At 37.7% G+C, this 16,742-nt stretch overlaps 1 protein-coding gene across 7 annotated transcripts in view; it reads right to left on the minus strand.

The window, feature by feature from the left end:
- LOC135214743 (small conductance calcium-activated potassium channel protein-like) overlaps positions 1-16,742 on the minus strand; it is a 541,318-nt gene that overhangs the window by 436,767 nt on the left and 87,809 nt on the right. Inside the window, exon 1 of one of the 7 annotated variants that reach the window (XM_064249091.1) lies at positions 8,407-8,550. The exons of the other annotated variants lie outside the window; for them this stretch is intronic. The gene's annotated coding sequence lies outside the window, so the exon portion shown is untranslated. Of the gene's footprint in view, positions 1-8,406; positions 8,551-16,742 lie in introns of those variants that run through there. 7 annotated transcript variants of the gene reach the window in all.

Raw genomic sequence — 16,742 nt, forward strand, 5'->3', positions numbered from 1 at the left:
CTTGTATCTGATTTTAATTAATAATTGGATATCCTATTTATCCTGCTTTAGCGTGTACTGTTTCTACCATGGGAATCTGCAAATTTGAAACCAAATTAATCTAAGACCTCTGAACTAGTCTTGCATTTTCTAATTTTCTTTCATCCTAATTCAGATCATTACACAATAAGTTAACAGTTTGCAATGGATACTGGCATCGATGCAGCACTTCATACTCAAATGAATTAAAAATAATTCCTCTTGGAACTCAGCATACACATTCTTCTGCAACATAATGAACGAAAAACGCCAGTGATTTAACATTACCTGAAGAGGAGAGGAGTAAAACGCCATAAGACGAATACCAGATATTTACCTGAAACAAGAAAAGAAAGGAAATTAAGTGTTATAATAAGCGATACAAAATTCCAGTTAAATATCTCATTATAGTGAATGGTAGGCAAACTATTTCTACGAATATTCAACTTAAAACTATACATGTATCATGACATTATAAGACGGGTGCAACTAATGAACAGCTAAGTGAGGTGTGTGTTCAAGTGCTCCTGAGAGAGAGAGAGAGAGAGAGAGAGAGAGAGAGAGAGAGAGAGAGAGAGAGAGAGAGAGAGAGATAAGTTTGTAATTTAAAAAAAAAACATTAAAATTACCCAGTATTTACGACCAAAACGCCACGTACAGTTTATTGAAACTGCGACATCTTTTTAAAAGCATGGGGGCCATCTCACCATGTTCCTCTCAAAAAAGCGACCAGAGAGAGAGAGAGAGAGAGAGAGAGAGAGAGAGAGAGAGAGAGAGAGAGACTTTTTAAGCACGAGGCAAATAATATCTGAATAGATTCATCGTTTCGGTAATGCATTTCTCTCATACCCCAACTTTCTCGCCGGAATTTAGTCAGTACCAATGGAAGTCACGAAATGCATTCATTACTTTTTATTTGTGTGTTATTCATTTGAAATAAACTCCAAACACGCGCATGAAAATATGTATCACGAATGCACGAATGATTTGACGAATATGCAATTAAATTGTTTTAGTTTGATTCATCACTTGTAATACTTTCATCCATTCTTCATTTGTGCATTTTTGAAACCGCTGAAAAGTTTAAGATTTTCTTCCTGATTCTTAGGAAATAACAAGAAAATTAGGAAACTGTGGGAAATTCATTCTGATTCATAAAGAAACGAAATGAGCATTTTGCCCTCTTAGTTCTCTGTCCTCAGTCCCTTTCATTTCACATGACTAACTGTCAGCACGTTTTTATCAGAACATGACGCCCGTCGTACCTTTGGTTGTTAGTTTTAATGTAAACGAATCTAGGGACTGGAATCCCCAGTACTGACTTTAATCGCTTTTCGTCTATCAATAATCCTGCCCAATACTCCATCGAAGACTTTAGCTGTATCTCTTTACAAGGGTAGCTGTTGGACGAGTGGTTTTCGCACTCGGCTACCAATCCGGTGTCCCGAAGTTCGATTCTCGGCTCGGCCGACGCGGAATTAGAGGAATTTACTTCTGGTGACAGAAATTCATTTCTCGATATGTGGTTCGGATCCCAACAATAAACTGTAGGTCCCGTTGCTAGGTGACCAATTGGTTCCTAGCCACGTAAAAGCATCTAATCCTTCGGGCCAACCCTAGGAGAGCTGTTCATCAGCTCAGTGGTTTGGTTAAACTAAGATATACTTAGAAAGACAACGGCGGCCAGAGGTGAGTTGGTGACCTTCTTGCAATGCCGGCAAAGGATGCGCTCACCTCTTTAGAGGTCGAGCCTGATAACATCATGACAAAGCAGGACTAACCTGAAGAACCATCCACCTGGGGGCCAGCAAGAGCTGAAATAGTAAGTGAAGCAAAGAACCAGAATCGTGATGGAATAGACTGCCAGCTCCACGCGGAGTCAGAGAGTACCTAGTTTTGTTTTGTTTGTATGGCATTTTTACTTTGCATGGAACTAGTCGTTATTCAGCAACGGGACCAACGGCTTTACGTGACTTCCGAACCACGCCGAGAGTGTACTTCTATCAGCAGAAATACACAACTCTAAACCCTCAGTGGAATGCCCGAGAATCCAACTCGCGGCCACCGAGATGGCAGGCCAAGACCATACCGATTACGCCACTGAGGCACTGAGAGTACCTAGTCAAAATGAATCTTTGGGAGGGCCTGTTTTCTTTTAATACTACGTATCAAATTTTTCTCCTGATGAACAAGTCTAAATCCCAAAAAATGTTTCTTATTTGTTTTGCACGAGAGGATCTTATGATTTAGACATTTACCTCTAAAGATATGACCTGGAGTGATTTGAAGCGGAGTTTTGTTGCTTACAGTCGACACAGCTCGATCAAACATTGAAGTATTATTTTACCTTTCAAACTATGTTCATTTCTTAAGTAGTCTTCTAGTCTAACTCGTAGCTTCGATATATATAAAGGAAAAAAGTCTCACTACCCGTAGAAACTGTGTTTGTGCGTCGTCGCTGTAACATCTTGCAGTACATGGGGTCAAGTCCTGCCTTGGAAAGCTTGCAACTGTTGCGAACTTTAACATGTTCGAAGAGTGCTTTTTATCTCTCTGCCGATGATGCTGGTGATGACCTTCTTCTCTTCAAGTCTTTCGCTATATTCGAAATGTATTAAAGTTCGCATCTATTAAAAGCCTCATTTGGCTGCTTCCCTCGTCATGAGGAACAACACTAACCGAACAATGAAGACAGTGCCAACGTCGTTTACGGTTTTACTTGCCGGAGAGGAAGTGCCATTCCTCCGAAAAAACGTACCTTGGACACACTTCGACAGTGTTAAAAAGACGTCTACAGGGCCATCGTGATAATGGAGCCCTACACCAATACTGTGTTGACCATCACAACCCAAAACCGACAGCTCAGGTACTGGTGGAGAGTACCAACATCGTCTGAACACAGAACAAAATCTCCACCCACTAATCATAGCAAAATCGGTCTGCATTTTATTACAGAGACCAACCATGATCCGCCGACTGGAAGCAGAAAGATCGATCCCATCTTGCAGGCGCCCTATATCATCTGACGCCGATATATTAAATAATTCCAATCATGGCAACAGCACTTCTTGAATCACCTCTCTCTCTCTCTCTCTCTCTTTCTCTCTCGGTCCCTTACCATTCATCCTTTCCCCGTCCTCGCACTCCTATTCATTTTCGCGGGTTTTGTTTTCATGATAGTTCCTCTAAAAAATTTTTGGTTATTGTAAATCTTATTGTAATGTGTTAGCAAGATGTTTTCTAGATAGTGACCCCTACGGGTTTTAACTCGGTATGTATCCACCAATGCAGCGTGTTTAGTGCAAGACTGTTGGAATGACCGTAAAAACATAAACAAAAGACTGTAAATGTAATAGAGATGACAACCCAAATGAAATATTAGTCCTATATAACGAACCCCGAAAACCCTTGGGGTCACTATCTATGAAAGATTCTTTTTGCACACAACTTAAATTCCATTAAAATCATTTTATTGTATGGTGGTGAAATGTATTGTTAAACAGATATTTATATTATAAAGGTAATGCCACGGAAGAAAATAAAAAACGAGAAATACCGAGATCTTTCGGTCTTAACGACGCTGCAAGTTTTGCCTCTAGTAAAGGGTTGTTAAGACCGAAAGATCTCTGCAGTTTCGTTTTTCCTTTTACTCCGTGGCATTACCTTTATTTATACATAGCATCACGTTTTATATATTTCGTGATCAAGTTTTATATATATATATATATATATATATATATATATATATATATATATATATATATATATATATATAAGTGTATGTGTGTGTATGTATGTTAATATCTAAATAAAATATAACTGTCATTGCTATGACAATTAAAACGAATCTGAAGAAGAAACAAACTGGTTGTATTTGAGGTCTTTCATACGTTGACAAACAATAATCGAATTAAAGTTAATAACGCATCCATGGCAGCAGACCGGAAAAGAGAGAAGAGGAGAGAGGAAGTGAGGGAGGAGTTTGCGAGAGAAGAGAAGAGTGGAGAGAGTGAGAGAGAGAGAGAGAGGAGAGAGAGAAGAGAATATTGGAACATTGTTCCCGGAATTTTCATTAATATTTAATATTCTATTTTGGATCATGGATAACAATGAGTCTTTTGATGTTAGCTATGTAAAACACTGTAAGGACAATCATGGTACCTTTGCTTATACGGCACAAAACAGAATATGCATTGAACATAGAGAAATAATATCTTGAAAAACAACAGCAGAGACAATTGAGGCAATTATATCACATATTTGGTCCTCAAGTTTTAACATTTGCTCAGGTTTACAAGAACTCCCATCTGAAGCGAAGAATCTGATTGTTACAACATTATGAAGGCAATTATCACTGACAGATCTTTCATCGGTGTGAAATCGAAAAGATATTCTAAAATGAATGATTAGGTTACTGCAAAATGAACATGTATGAATTTCCAACTAAATGTGCATAAGAATGAGGTATTCACAGCGCTTAATTACAAAATCCCTGAAATAAAGGTCCGCGGTATAGTAATTCGACCCCAAAAAAAGTTGCCATAATTATTAGCAAAGTTCCTCTTTACGCATGTGGTTTGCATTGACAATATTTAGCTGTGTTTGGATTACTGAAAATATTAGTTTTTCTCTTTTTTTATTATTTTCACTACTTTATCAGTGACTAAGTCACAGACTATTGGCAATAATATAGTTCCTTGAAAAACACCGCCAGGAAATTACTGTTTCAGAGAACTACAATATACTACTATTACTGTCTTTCGAAGTGTTGGGCTACAGACACTTTCAGATTTTTCATGACCGACATAGCATAAAATATAGATGATATTTTTTCCTTTTTACTTCTGCTGCACATTCTTCCTTTGAGTGAAAACATGATTCTCTCAGTCCCTTACTTTTTATTTTATTTTAAAGGCACCTCGCTCACATTTCTATTGTAAGTTCTATTACATTTAAAAGTCCTCAGGGATAACTGGCAATAGTGTAATACTGCGTCAGTTTCAAATTCCTCACAGTTAACATTCTAGACAGTCATTGCAGCCTTCCATTCACCGAATGGTATTTAATGTCCCTAGAAATTTGAGAACAAACATTTCGCAAACTTATGAGCTTTCAACTTTTGCTCGGGATATCACCTACCTCTGGTGCCCCAGGAGCTTTCCTAGTTTAACTGAGGAAACTTTTTTTTTTTTTTTCGAATTTTGTTGGGGTCAGAATTAAGATCTCGTTTAGTTTTTGTGACATCTCTAAATTAATCGTTGATACCAGTCGTTGCCTAAAGAATTTAATGTTCTGGTAACACCTACTCTTGCTTTGGTTTCAGATTGAATTTTGCACCTTTACCTAAGTTCTCTTTGAAATCAAAGATGGTTAGAATGACAAAATTTAAAAAAAATCAGTATAAGCATTTATTCAACTTCTAAACCCCACGTAACTATTAAGTTGATCATTTTTTAAAAATAAAATTTGCACATCATTGTCGAAAGAAAAATAATACCCTCTTGTACAGAGGGCCGATGATTATTCCAATCTCAGATTTATGAAACATTTCAAAATATTTTTAACGATTCACATTGGTTACATCAATGAATCAGTTCTTATCTCTTATTAACGGCTTCCTTTTTTTATCTCGACTTTTATTTGGAATAACAAATTTTAATTTCAGAGACTTGTGATTTAATTAGAGACAAGATCTCAACTGAACCCTAACGTGATATGGTGATGATTAATTGCATCAGTTCGTGCCTTTAACCTCATCCTGTGCTCCTGAAATTGGTGGCCTTACAATAAATTTAGATCTCTATAAATACATTCATAACTGCATCCTGTAAATTTAGCGAACTAGTTCGTTGGCTAAACAAATGGCACAGCGAGAGTATTAATCATCATCCATCTATATCATACCTTGGCAGGTAATACATCCCGTGAATCCTTAATCGTCTTTCCCAGCTTGGCGTTCAAATTCCCTTTTCACTAACTTTATGAACTCAGCGAACTATTGGTTCATCGTATACGAGAGAGAGAGAGAGAGAGAGAGAGAGAGAGAGAGAGAGATTGATTGATTTTAGTTCGTTAAAAATCTCTCTATAACCAGACTACATCAATGAAAATTCTTTATAGGCTTTGCCGATTCATTCCTATTTTCTGCTCATATTGGATCTGTTGCCTAATAGTTATTCCGACTTGTTACGCACTGCTGCTAACAGACACACATACAGAACTTTGTAACTTTACGGTAAGAGAGCGAATGAGTGAACTTGACTTCTGAGAATAAAGGCTTTTCACGAGCAACGGTATGAAGGAGTGATAATGGTAGTTACATTTGACATCGTCTTCGAGGGTTGTGTGAGAGAGAGAGAGGAGAGAGAGAGAGAGAGCAAGCGTCGTTGGGTTGAGAGTTTAAATGTTTTTGAATGTTTGATATGTCGTGTTTCGTGTGTGATAGTATGTATGTGCGTATGTGTTTTTTCTGAAGAGTGTGAGTGAGCGAGAGAGCGATCGATAGAGAGAGTGAGAGAGAGAAAGATCGTAATTAGTAGATGGATCATAAGTAGGGGTTTGATGGCGGCGTAAACGTCTGGATTGTCTGTTGGAGAAGTCGCCGAGTATGTCAATGGCGAGAGTCCGTTACGGGAGTCGGAAGGAGTCGTAAGCGGGAAAAGACGGTCAGTCAGAAGTAGCCAGTGTTATTTGGCGTTTTCTTTATTGATGTTAATGTTGTATGGTTGTTGTGCGTGTGTCTGTCTGGTGATTGTTGAGCAGAAGAAGTTTGCTGTTCTTGATTTTGCGTTTTGATGGTTTCGCGAGTTGTCTGTTGGAGACAGTGTTGGTGGTGGTGGTTTGTTTTATTGTGCTGGGTGTGATTTATCTTATGATTCGTCGTCGTGTTTTCGATCTGCTGGTATTTGTTTGTGTAGTGATTGGGATGTTGTTTTTTTAGTTGTTGTATGGTTCTGGTGCTTGTGTGACTTGGGTAGTGAAATTCAGTGGTTGCTGTGTCACGACGACTAGCCTAACTATATCCAGCGCATGGCACAGTGCCTAGCCCTGAGTATCTAGAGTCTGAGGTGAGTACATGCGTTTGTGTTTTGTGTGTTCTTTGTTTCGGTAAGCCAATTGTCCTGCGTGTATTTCGTAACGTGAAGAGGAAAGTGTGGCAGAAGGAAAGTTCGATAGTCGCTACGACTAAAGTAACTGTGGGGAGATTTGCTTGCTTGTGATCCTACCACAACGGTGTTGAAAGCATCACTTGTACTGAGACGAATCCTCTTACATACTAATACTGAGACCAGGAGACCCATTTTCGCGTCTCTCTCTCTATTAGAGGATCTGAGGGGAAAACAAACGTCAACTGACAGCACAGCCAGTCATCTGTAAAGCTACAAGACCTTGGTATTCTGTAGAGGATTTTCACAAAATCGAGGCAATGCCGAGCGACAACGAGAATACGCCGGATTTCATTATGAAGTTCACAAACATTAGATTTGCATAACTCCGATGGAACTAAGTAAGTTGTACAATGATGCAGAACTTGCGGGAGAGCACCACTATTAAAATGAACGAGAATTTACGAGAAAGGCTTCTGAGTGCATATGCTTTCTGGTAACAAGTACAATAAGAATAGTGAATACGCTACAAAAAGAACTCATAAAAGAGAGCTTAATAAGGATATGAAAGATGTGCAAAAGTGAAAAAGGGTTTCTTTCACTGCGAAACTGAACGGATAATAGAAATGTTTCGAATGACTCAACAACACTGAGAGCAGTTGTGAACTATGAATAGATTGGCAGTCCAAGGAAAAAAATGTAATTACTAAGAGAGAGAGAGAGAGAGAGAGAGAGAGAGAGAGAGAGATGAGAGAGAGAGAGAGAGAGAGGCGATCTACATTACTTCAACAAATGTAAGTACTGAGAGAGAGAGAGAGAGAGAGAGAGAGAGAGAGAGAGAGAGAGAGAGAGAGAGGCGATCTCCATAACTCTTCAGAACAGTTAACGAATCACTTACTGATTCAAAACAGAAGCTAGTCATTTACCATTTGATATTATACAGTCATGGAAATGATATTCAGAAATCCTGAAGTTTTTTTATTCACACTCACAATAACATTCCAGCATTTTTAATGGGAATTGAGTTACGTAAGGTTGCTTTTCCATGTTAGTGACCAAAGCTGGAATGCATGAAATTATACTAATTACACAGGAGAGCAATGCCACATTGCAAAATGAAAATGCCGCCAAAAATGAGGCACTAACAAGAGCAGACTACGACTATCGACAAACTAAGAACATGGGGGTAAAGAAATTAAAAGTATTAATAGAAAATCCAACGATTAATAAATCATAATTACAAACTGTCGGATAGCTGTTCTTGCATGAACTACAAACTCACCTATGGCGACTGTGGCGCTTTCTGCCTGTGAAGTAGCTTCATGAATCTGCGTTCAAGAGCAAGAGAACACTTCTGCATTTTGTTTCGAAAAGGAACGTTGCTGGTGAAGCCTCTGAATTCTATCATTAGAGAGTATATGGATCCTGTAAGTACCTCACGGGTTTAGATGATTTCAAAGACTTGCAGAAGCTTCAGGACGCTAGCTAGAACCTACCCTGTCCTCTGGAAATCTACATTTAGTTTGGTCAGGTAATCGATAACTTTTTAGTTTTTAATATCTTATATCGCGTACTACTTTTATTTTATGTTTTATGCGTCAGTAAGCTAAGTAAGCTATGAGACTTCAAGTTATTTTTTAATCCAGGAGATATTGCAAGACTCAGGTTCCATGGAATGTATGATGTTAATTATAATGATCATAATGCCTAGAGAAAACTCTAAAGTGATTTTAAACGACTCCCGTGCCACTAGTTTTGTTTTGTCAAGTTCAGGTTTTATCAGTTTTTGTCAGAATTACCATTTTTCAGGCCCACACTGAAAATAACCGCAAAATTTGCCGAATGGAAATCTCTGATCCAGGTGGACTACAAATCAAATTGGTGAATTCTGACAACACAAAAATGGGACCCATTCACAGCTTGTGCTGGAATCGAGAGCAAAAGTTATTCTCGATTATCTCCTGATGGTTTGCCACAGGTACCGATCTGGGCAACAGTAGTGTGCGCGCGCAATTTCGGAAAGCAGTTTTATAATTTTCGAGGTTATCAAGGTCAAAGACAGCAGAAGAATGAAAATACAAGCCCCAAAAAAACATTAATAAAAACTGGTGAAGCAAATATAACAACTTCACATCTTATTTTTAAACAATATGTGCTCTAAGAAAAATTCATCTAGGTTTGGAAGTCTTTTAGCAGAAATGCTAAAAGACTTCCAAATAAATAAATAATTGGACAGGTCAAAATACCATAAACTTAACAAGACATTAACCGAGGCATACTAATAAAAACATAGTAATGGATTCCATCTCTTTTGTTCTTGCGAACTGCCGTGATATAATTGCCACTTAATTTTGTTCATTATTCATTTTTCTATGTGGTTCTATTTCTATGGTTCTATGGGACGATCTGTCTCTAAAATTGCCAGACCGATGCAGGTCCTCGTTCGGAGAAAATAAAAACACAAACAATCAGAGAGCTCTACAAAGGTGATCAATCCATCACCAATTTTCTTATAGATACAACCAAGGATTCCTTAGTTCAGCAAAGTGCCATATGTTAGCTTAAACGAATTCGCAATCAATCAACCACTCAAGCAATGGAAATCCTCCGACATAAATAACAGAGAGAGAGAGAGAGAGAATTTGTGGTTTGTGCTGAAGTAGAGAACACTTCTTTTGTATTCAGCTCATGTTGTTGGGAAGTTATTCAAAGTAAAATTTCGAAAGAAGAATAAAAATATGGAAAAAACAAATCGAAACTCAGTAGCTATTTAGTATAATGGCCATTTCTTGGTCGAATATAATACGGATATATTATGGCTATACCCAGATGAACAGATTGGATTCTCCTGACCCAGTTGGAATGGGTTTCTGATATATTAAAAGAATGCCTTCAAATTTGTTGAATTTTCTCCTGGATCGACGAACAGAAATGATAATTAGGCGGTTTTTTCATTAGGTGGTCGGAGAATGTAGTACGGGCGTGGAAGAGACGTATTTCAATGACATGGGGGAAACTGTCAATTCCCTGTTCTCCGTCATAGTTGTATTCCGTTGCCAAAGACGAAATTGCCTTCGAAATGACTAAACACTGGGAGTGACAGAACTAAAACTGAAAATTAGACTATTAAATATTTCAAAAATTCTGAAGCTATTCCATTATTGTGATTTTATGGGGCTATCTGTTTTCTTTTTGTCCTTCCAGCTCTTTTGGGCGTTGGGCGTAAGTAGGTGGTAAGAAACGCGTAAACGTACGGGGAGACTGGAACGTTCGTTCGTATATGGTGAAAATAAGGAAAATAACATTTGCCTAAAAAGGAAACACGTCTTACAAAGCAAAATGTGAAGTCTGTCTTGACTTTCATAAGTACTAAAAAGAGTTAGAATTTCATTTATCGAAGCATCACACAAATGCGATGCGTTCCTTAAAACTTCGTCAGTCTAATCGTCTCCACTTGCTCATGTTGCTGGTTCATAAACTGGAACAATTAATGCAGATGATCTCAGCATCATTGCTGACATAGGCGTGAGGGCAAACGAAACTGTACAAGTGCTTATAAACCTGACCTGATGAATCTGCAATCATGGTAAGGGAGACTCTACGGTAAATGACCACTGGTAATATATACTAGTTAACAGTAATAATTACATGGGAGAAGGGCACCCACTATTGTTCAGTGATACGAAAAAGCAACAAGTTTATTGAAGTTCAGTGGATATATGAAATCCAGTAAATATTCTACGTGGTTACGTGTATGTTTAAAGAGCTTGCGCTGTAGGCAAGGACTCGTGAGGAAGCAGCGATAACGATCCCATCTAGGCTCATTTATTCAGAGTGAAGCAGACTCTGGAAAAGTCTGCACATGGAGAGAGAGAGAGAGGAGAGAGAGAGAGGAGAGAGAGAGAGAGAGAGAGAGATTGGTCGGGAGCAAAAATAGTTCTCCTCAAAAGATACGTGAGGTCCCTCCAGGTTCCACGGTGTATTTATGGCTGCGGAGATGAAAGAGTGACGGCAAAAATAATTTACTTTAGAATTGTATTATAAGTGTCATAAAAATTACCGTACTCAGTCTACAACTGCATCAGTATCATTATCATTATCATTATGATGTCCGATTTCCATAAAACTAAATCGCAGTATTCATGCCACACTGGTAAATCGGAATTTATGAAAAAAGATCCAAACTTCGACATAAAACTATCTAATGCAACGAGATTCAACCACTCTTTTAAAATTAAGTAATATAATTTCGATTTACGTTATCAGTGTTCCAAAATGAACAAATAATTTTGAAATTCGGCAGCTGAAAAGTACAGCTAGCAAGTCAACTTATTGTGCTTGGGAATATTTGCACCTAAAAGGGATATACACAGGATAACGTGCAAATACCTTAACTAGAATTAGGACCAATGACTTTTATGATTGGTACAAGAGCATCATTGACTTCCTATACATATCTATTAAAAGTTTACTCTTGTTGTTTTCGACTGTATCGTCCATATTTCTGTTCCAAAATGAATAAATAATTTTGAAATTCGGCGACCTTATCTAACCGGGCATACAGATGCCCAGTATTATGGTTCATGGAGGCAGTGTTCAACAACTTCCAGATCTCTAAAGCATATTGAAACTTGATAACAATTCTCACTTGAATGTATGAGGGTTCGTTTAAGTGGATTCTTTATATGAACTGTGTTATGAGTGCAGTCACTGTCCATAATACTGAAGGATGGAATTATGTTTTTTGTTTATACTTTCTGCGTGTTTGTTGGTGCATGTGTCAGCTGGCAGACATATTCGCCGCTTAACCTTTCCAGTTCAATTTCCTTATTGGAGTCTTTTCAAGTGATTCCTTACGGCATCCACTGCAAACTTCAACACGATGTCTTACCTCGAAATTTCCCAGAGGACGCCAAAAGGGTCCTACGCTCCTCAAATTAATGCATACCAAATCCGATGCAAATGAAAAGAACTTAATTACATCTAGAAATTTTCTGAGCTTTCTTGGCTGAACAAAAATTGCGAAATGACTCGCTAGTGTACGGATCAATGAAAGAGAAAATAAATCATTACTAATGAATAAATGAAATTTCATAAGTCATATATATACACACAACACATACACACACACATTATATATATACATATATATATATATGTATATATATATGTGTGTGTGTGTATAATGTATGTATATATACATACTAGCTGACCAACCCGGCACTGCCAGGGAAAACTCTGAAGGACTCAGTTATTTTCCTGCACCACGTTGAGCTAACTGTCCTTTTTATCCAGAAATTACTGTACTGACTGTCCCTATTATTCATATATTACTGTTCTAACTGTCCCATTTATCCACGTATTAGTGTGGTAACTGTTTCATTTATCCAAGTATTACTATGTTAATTGTCCCTTTCATCCAAATATTACTACTCTAACCGTCCCATCTACCTATTTACTACTCTAGTGACTGTCCCAATAAACAATTTATTACTGTGGTGACAGTCACTTTTAACCAGATATAACTGTACTAATTGTCCCATTTATCCAGGTATTACTGTGATGCCTGTCCCTTTTATCCAGGCATTATTATGGTGACTGTCTTCCCCAAATATAACTGCGATGACTGTCCCATTTATCCAGACACTGCTGTTGTGTGTGTCCCTTTTATCCAGGTATTACTGTTCTGACTCCCTTTTATCCATGTATTTCTATGGTGGTTGTCATTTTATTCAAATATTACTATGGTGAATATCCCATTTATCCACTTATTACTGTGGTGGCTGCCCATTTATCCAGGTATTAATAAGTTGACTATCCCTTTTATCCAGGTGTAGTGACTATCTCATTTATCCAGGTATAATGTACTGGCTGTCCCCTTTTATCCAAGAATTACTGTACTGACTGTCCCCTTGTATCCAGATATTACTGTGGTGACTGCCCATTTTTTCCAGGTATTACTGCAGTGACTGTCTATTTTATCCAGGTATTACTGTGCTGACTGTCCGTTAACTTGGAAACTAAGATTTTTTTTTTTTTTTTTTTTTTTTTTTTTTTTTTTTTTTTTTTTTTTAAATCTAGTAAATCTCAGCACCCTTGAACAGGACCCGTATTGGTACGGGAGCCCTTCCGGCGGAAGTCCACTGGTGGGTGTGGGGACGTAGAAATTAGTTCTTATGTTCGTTCCCAATGAAGGAAAGGCGAATGAGTCAAAGGTTATGATTTTGTGTACAGGTGACTTATTAGGACACGAACTCTTATATGTGTAAGACGTGTTTGTGGTAGGCCTTTGGCTACCGCTGTTGAGGTAAGCTGACATCTTTTCTGATGCCCAAGTGGACATTTTATTATTTGTTTTTAACCTGCATTTTTTATAATATCATTTATGCTCTGATATTTCATATTATTCCAGTTTCCTTTAATGTGAGCTTTGGGTCTGAATGACCAGGGAAATTGTCCCATATTTTAGTGTTGATGTTTCAAAGTGATTTCCTCTTTGTTCTAAGAGTGTCTCGTTATAAGATCAGGAGTTAAGAGAAACTTTGACGGACATGTTGACTTCGGTCATTATAGACAATTCTTTATTTTTTTTCTTTGGGATGATTTCGTTTTCCAGTTACACGAGGGAAAACAAAATCCTGTTGTAGTTAGATATCGCAGATGAAATACTGTACATATATCAAAAGACCAAAGAGATGCGAGTTACTAGTTATGTTTAAATTGAAAGGAATATTTGCCAACAGCATTGCAACAGAGAAGTTACGAAATGTCATGTTATTTCGAAAGAATAATATGATAATGATAATATCTACCAGCAGCAAGAGGGGAAGATAGTTTACTAGTATAAATTTCCCCAATATCTAAACAACAGGAGAGGAGACTTATTATGTAGTTATTTATTTGCCTTAATAGCAAACCTTTACCTGCGCGGCTAATGAAGGATTTTAATGGTACCAGTCATTGTCCAATTAAGCACGCGTGTTGTTTATTACCATTCCCACGGGCAAAAATAAGAAAAGTTGTCACGTTTGCGCTGTGAAGGACGTTGTTATTTGGGAAATGACAAGGCTTGAAAAGCTATTTTGTACAGGTCTGTACAACTGCACCTTACTTTTTGTTGGTGTATACTTTATTGCATATACCGCATCCTTGCCAAAGACCTTAGCAAATCTGATTTATCTTAATCTTAAAGCATTTCCTAATACAAATGCCTGTGATTCTAAAACTAGTCTATAGTATTCGGTTCTTCCATTAAGGCTGCGGGGAGACCAATACATGTGTCTGCCCTCTTTTTGCTGACATACGTATGTCCTTTCATTTGCTTTTTCGTGAGAGAATTTTTCATTTATAACGTGTCTTCAAGTATGGTGTGATCACATACGTATTTCCTTCCATTTCAGATAAAATCTCTGCGGGCTTCGTTATTTCGGACTATACTGGTTTCAGAATATATACATATCTCATTTTCGATTTTTGAGCTTAATCTCCCCTTCGTTCTTTATACTTAAATTATTTCTATAGCAACTACTATAGTAGATTCATATCAACAGTGCATCTGATGCCTAGGCCACTCCCTTACGACGCTCCTGATTGGCTGTTGATAAGCCAATCACAGGGCTAGAAACTCTGTCTCTCCAGAGAATTCACATAAGCAGGGTGTATGTTTCACCTTTCCTGGGGGATACTTTTGAAAGACATAGCACTCAGGAGAGGTGGAACATACTTCCTACCTATATTTGTTCAAATAATATACGTGGCACAGGGACTGGCCTAGGCATCAGATGCACGGCAGAGGTGAATCTACTATAGTTGGGGGTATTGGTACCCCTTATGTCCCAACTAATTTAATGTGTTTGGTACCAGTATTACTCTTTTTGAGAATCAAATAACGAACGAAATCAAAATTTTTCGGAAAGCATATACAGACTGGACAAAAATGGACTTTCTTGATGACAACCAATAACACGTGTTGGGTGTTATGTCACATATTGTCCCTTGGCTGCTTCCTTTTCTTCGTTACTACTATAATGTTTCTTCTAAATTATCTTTCAGTGATCAGAGAATCCATATACGTCACTCATGTATGGTTTTTGTTATATAATGAATCTTAATAACATTTGGTTATTGAAACTTTCAAAAAATGCTTTTAAGCAAAGTTAACGGAGCCACTCACTCTTAGATGATCTGCTATTTATTTCTAACAGCCAGTGAAACTGTTCTGTGAGCCTGATAAACGGAATCACATGCCCATGAGTGGCTGCTTCATCGTGTCTAAACATCGGTTTATTTTACAACATAACCACAAATGGTCGCCGAAAAAAAAAATTGAGAAAATATTTCTAAACAAAAACAATATTAGGTCTAACTTCCAATGAGAAATATTTCTAAAAAAAATTATATTAGGAGGTCTCACTTCCAAACTTCGTCTCCTCCAACCTTGGCCAGCCACAGGTTTTGTTCCAAACGTGAGGGAAAATTCAGAGGCAGGAAAATAAACTGCCGAATTTCATTTCCGTGTAAACATTTTTAGTGGTGGCTGCATAACGAATTATTCAACAAACGCCTCAATGGAAATTATGCGAACCGCTTCCAAAATTCGCAGCTCCCGAAGCATCACTACACTAAATTCCGGAAACTTTAGGGACTTTTCACATTTTTCTCACGAAAGTCGTGGTCGCCTCCATTTTGTTTTCTAACTGCATTTCCTTCTCTTTTAAGACGGTTTCACATTTCACAGAGGGATGTGACCCGTATCATATCAGCCCTCAGGTTTCGAATAACCTTCGCCGATGATTTGATAGCTCTTATACATCATGTGATCTCGAGAGAAAGGGATCCTTTTCATAATGTTCCAGAAAACGATAATAAACCGTCATAGCTTAATGAGTTTCATATTAATTTTTTCCCTTCAACTCAGATTACTTTATACCCCCATACAATATTAGAACTGCACATTGTCTAGTTTTATATCTGAACAATTGAAAAACTGTAAACTGTTCATTTCTTATTTGCTCAGTAATGTCATCGTTGAGGTGCCTAATTTCTACCCATTACCAGGTTCTTTCGCCTTCAGTAAAGTCATTTATTTTGAATGCTCTTGGTGCAAATTATACCTAGCTGGGAAATAATTTGAGGTTTCGATTTTCCATATTAACTCTTTGTAAGAGAACAAAATCTTCTAGATAAAGCATACCTTTTTTACGTTATTACTAAAAAATGAATGAAGATATAATCGTTAAAAATACCTAATTACGGCAGCTCACACTAAGACATAGCAGTTAGTGTTAACCGATTTTTCCCATTAAAATGTCACTTTAATTTGTGACATAAAGAAGTTAAGTATGTCTTAGTTTTACCACACCACTGAGCTGGTTAACAGCTCTGCTAGGGCTGGTCCGAATGATCAGATATGTTTACGTGGCTAAGAACCATTTGGTTACTTAGCAACGGGACCTACAGCTTATAATGGGATCCGAACCACATCGAGAAACGTTCTATCACCAGAAATAGATTCCTCTGATTTCGCGTTGGCAGAGCGGGGAATCGAACCCGGACCCTGAGATCGATCAGTTCTATTTCACCTCTTTCAAAGGTTCTGCCTCCTGTCTCCTACTTTGT

This window comes from Macrobrachium nipponense, chromosome 46, assembly GCF_015104395.2.
Source record: "Macrobrachium nipponense isolate FS-2020 chromosome 46, ASM1510439v2, whole genome shotgun sequence".
NCBI classification, from domain to species: Eukaryota; Metazoa; Arthropoda; class Malacostraca; order Decapoda; family Palaemonidae; genus Macrobrachium; species Macrobrachium nipponense.